Below are 4,544 nucleotides of genomic sequence, written 5' to 3'. Positions count from 1 at the left end.
CAGAATGACCTCTGTAAAAATATGCTGGGGCCATTGCTTTGTTAAAGTCTGGTATGTTCACTTGACTCTTTGAGCTATGGCCATCGAGTTTTCCTAGCTTTGGCCCCCTCCCCTACTTTGGGGAGTTGAATCTCCTCTCTCTCTCTCTCTCTCTCTCTCTCTCTCTCTCTCTAATTTACTTTCTAAATTAACTATATTTTCCAATCTAAAAAAAAATCCTGGAAGTTTACTGATTCTCAGAATAGTTTTTTTATATTTTAATAGCTCCTAAAAGTATATGCCATAATTACATTTATCCCATCGTCTTTATGAAATTGAGAATGTTCTAAAAATGTATGAAAACTAATCTCAGGAAATAGGCCCTAAGTAGATATGTATGGAATACATGGAAAGGAGAATTAAAAACCAATATAAGCAGCAAATGGAAATTAGATCCAAAGTTTGTTAAGGTTAGAAGGAATACTAGGAGATCATCCAGTCCAACTCACCCCCACGATTGATACAAACTGAGCTGAGAAATAGTAAAGGACTGGTCTACAGTCTCTCAAATAGCAGAGTAGAAACTAAAATTTATAAAACTTTGGCTCTTAGGGCCAGGCCCCCACAACAGTTGATTTGCTCAAGATGTTAATAAGATGGCTCCATCAGGAATAACAGGTTTTTAAAACATATGATCATATTAAGATATCATAAGGGTGAGGGGGAAAAATGCTAATTGGCTCCAAAAAAGTTAGACTGTTGAAAATGAAGCAGAAGTCTATAGATTCCAAGGGCTAGAAAATCAACAGGTTCCCAGAATTTATGGATTCAGAAATCATTTAATCCTGACGTTATGAAGGACTCTACATAAAAAAGATATGAAATAACTAAAAAATATTATAATATTTTTGCAGCATAATATTATTGCACTGAATTTTGCTGTGTCTCCCCTTTACTAAACCACTGATATACATGTTCTCATTATTTTTATCACAATAGCACTAACAGATTCTATTAGTGTTCCCGTTTCACAGATGAGAAAGCTGAGGAAAACAGCTCAGTTACCAACTATTATAGTAAGTAGCTTTCTCAAACGGCCCCCAACAATCCCTGCTTTCTGGTATTCACATTTACTAGTGACAGTCTTCTAACAAATAGAATGCAGAAAAAGTAATGGGATGTCACCTTAGGGGATAACGGACGAACTTCCAACTTGTTCCTACTTTCTAGTTCCTCTAGCTTGCCCACCTCTAGGAAACCAGCTGGCATAATAGGCTGCTTTATGGAAGGGGCCACATGGCATGGAATTGAGGGTAGCTTCTGGCCAAGAGCCAGCAAGAAAATTAGGCCCTGAGTCAACAGTTCACAAGAAACTGAATCCCACCGACAACCACGTGAATGAGCTTGGAAATGAAGCTTCCCTAAGTTGAATCTTGAGATGAAGGCAGCCCAGACAAACACCTTGATTCCTGCCCCCGAGAGTCTCTAAAACAGGATCCAGCTAAGCTGTACCAGGATTCCTGACCCACAGAAAGTGTGGAATAAATATTGTTTTAAATATTAGTAATGTGTTATGCAGTAATTGATAAGTAATACATCTAGTAAATGTAAATCTCAGCATTTAAACTCAAGGGTATCTAACTTCAAAGTCTATTATCTGACCTTATACAGCAATGTCAGATTGATATTCCATGGCAGGTCATAGCCAGCTATGATACTGTCGGTTAAGTCCATGCCTTCATTCATTAATTCAAGGTGTCAAGAACTCTTTTCAATTCTGTAAAATAAAGATGAAAAAGACAAAGTTTTTGATCTTAGCTTGTCACTTTCTATCTGGAAAGAAAAACAGACAAACAACTAAACATGTTTTAAAATTACTACTCAAATTCAGATTGGGACATTTATTTTCAAACTATGAATACAGTACTGGTCTCTTCAGATTTTAATGTAGCTAGTCACTGAACCTCTAGTTCCTAACTTTTTTCTAGTAGCACAGGAATCAACTCTACTTCATACACACACAAAAAAGTTATTTAATATTAAAAACCATTATTCACTTTTATCTCTTCTCTCAACTTACATTACTTAAATAAGGCTGCCTGAAATTATTATAAAGTAGATAAACAGCAGATGGAGTATTAGAAGAGAACCCTACAGGGAAGGAGAGGAAAGAATGTGAGATATTTAAAAGTCAGGCTCAAATTAGAAAAGAAGCAAAATTATACAGGGAAGAAAAAGCCAAGCGAGGCATTAAAATTGACAAAAAAAGAGCTGATAAAGTTATCAATTGCTGGCTATAGCTAACCCATGTGTTTGTTTCCTTGTTTTTCTCTTTGGTGTCATTGCAGAGACTTTGCACTAAAATATTAACTCACAATCTTATCTGAAAATTATCTGAATTAATTAGCAGAAGATGACACAGAAAATGATGACACTGAATGTTGACTTTGGGTTCCTAATGGTTTTCTTGAGAATTTGTCTCAGTTGGTTGACAAGACTGACAGGCTATTAAGTGAAAGCTGTGATGGATTTAAAAATTATGTGTTTTTCCTCAAACTATTTGATAAAGAACCCAAGCTAGAAATCCAGATCTCTCATGAATTTAGATTTTAATATTCATAAATGTTTATTTCAACTTCAGATCACTTAAATTGCTTCTTGTTTTTTCATCTTATCAAGCATTAGCTTTGGCTTACATTTTGGTTTTACATTGATTTCCTTAACTGTACTGACACTACATATTTCACCCTACAAATGTCTCTTTCATGGAAACTAATGAAACAATCCTGTTCTTAAGTGTTTTTCCTAAATTAAAATAACTTCACACTAAATTATCCATTCCCTGATCATTTCTGACAGACCATGCGTCTAGCAGGTAAATGTCTTCTCAGGAGAATTATTCACCATGAATATAAAGACTCCACTTGAATGTCTTAGTGTCCAATCTTCCATTCTTTGCACTGGGGTCAATGAACCCACAGTGGATGAGACACTCAGTCTGTGGGGCCAGAGTCTTGAGCAGAAAGAGGTCAGACAATTGGACTGGATCAAAATACCTATGAAGCACAAACAATAGAACCACCTACCCACAAAGAAAAAAGTAATGCCACAGGAATGTAAGACAACTATAATAAATATACACAACTCACAAAATATAAGACAAGCAAAATAAATGTTGAACACATAAAGCAGGAACAAAGAAAAAGATAAAATAAAAATAATTTGAAAAATTGGATATGAAGATAGTCACATCAAAATGAAAACTCAATGGAAGGAATTAGCAGCAAAGTGAACAGGTTAAACAACAAATTAGTGAAGAGAAAGACTGGGCTGAGGAACTCTCCCAGAAAAAAAAGTCAGAAAGTACCCAGGTTCAGGAAGAAAAAAAGTGAAGATAAAAAAAAAAACAGGACAAGTGTCCACAAAAAAGAAGATAAGAGAAAGGAGAAATTGTTTGAAGAAATGACCAATGAGACTTTACCAGAACCAAAGAAAGACCTAAGATTGCAGACTGAAAGACTTTAAAAAACAAGGAGTCTTGAGGGAACAAAGTCATTCCTGAGACTCATTATGATAAAACATTTTTTAAAGACAAAGGCTTCTGAAGGGCATGAGGGAAGAAACTCTCCTTCAAAAAATCCTCAAATTGAGGTCAGATTTCACAGCTACCTTGGATAGATGAACACAATATGCTATTATCTTCAACCCGATGAAAAGACCATTAACCCTATAATGTTATATCTTATGCTACCATTTAACAGTGAAGATACAATAAAGACATTTTCAGACTTACAAGATGTCAGAAACTATACCAACATGGAAACTGTTTGAAAGATATTCTGGCCATTGCTTGGCTAAGCTATGGTCTGGCCATGTGGCTGCTTGCACTGTGGTCGCCATGCTTCCTAGCTTTGGCCCCCTACCCTATCTTGGAGAGGTGAATCTCCTCTCTCTCCTTAATTTACTTTCTAAATAAACTATATTTTTCTTTTCTTTTTTTCTTTTTGAGTTGGAGTCTCACTCTGTCACCCAGACTGGAATGCAGTGGCACACTCCTGGCCACCGCAGCCTCGATCTGCAGGGTCCAGATAATCCTTCTGCCTCAGTCTTCCAAGTAACCGGAACTACAGGCGCGCGCTACCATGCCTGGCTAATTTTTGATTTATTGTAGAGACGAGGTCTCACCAAGTCGCCCGGGCGGGTCTCGAACCCGCAGGCTCGGGCATTCCACTTGCCTCGGCCTCCCAAAGTGCTGGGATTACAGGCTGAGCCACCGAGCCCGGCCAACTATATTTTTCAATTAAAAAAAAGACAATCTATTGTAAGAAGAGAAATGAATACAGAAGGAAGCAAAGATATGTGGGGGAGTACGCAGAAATAAAGAAATTCTTTAATTTGGGCGTTTAAATAAGAGGCAGCAGCAGTGTCTGGTTTTGTTTGTTTATTGACTGCAATATTTCATGACTTGCTTCTACCATTTTGTGCACTAAATAGAAGAGATTATCTTCTAAATGATAGTATTCTGGCTTGAGCAGGTCATACAATTTCCCTAACTAAAAATTTTG

This window comes from Carlito syrichta, unplaced genomic scaffold, assembly GCF_000164805.1.
Source record: "Carlito syrichta isolate Samal-C Ts95f unplaced genomic scaffold, Tarsius_syrichta-2.0.1 Scaffold314260, whole genome shotgun sequence".
Lineage (NCBI taxonomy): Eukaryota > Metazoa > Chordata > Mammalia > Primates > Tarsiidae > Carlito > Carlito syrichta.
This window is presented reverse-complemented; position numbering follows the sequence as displayed.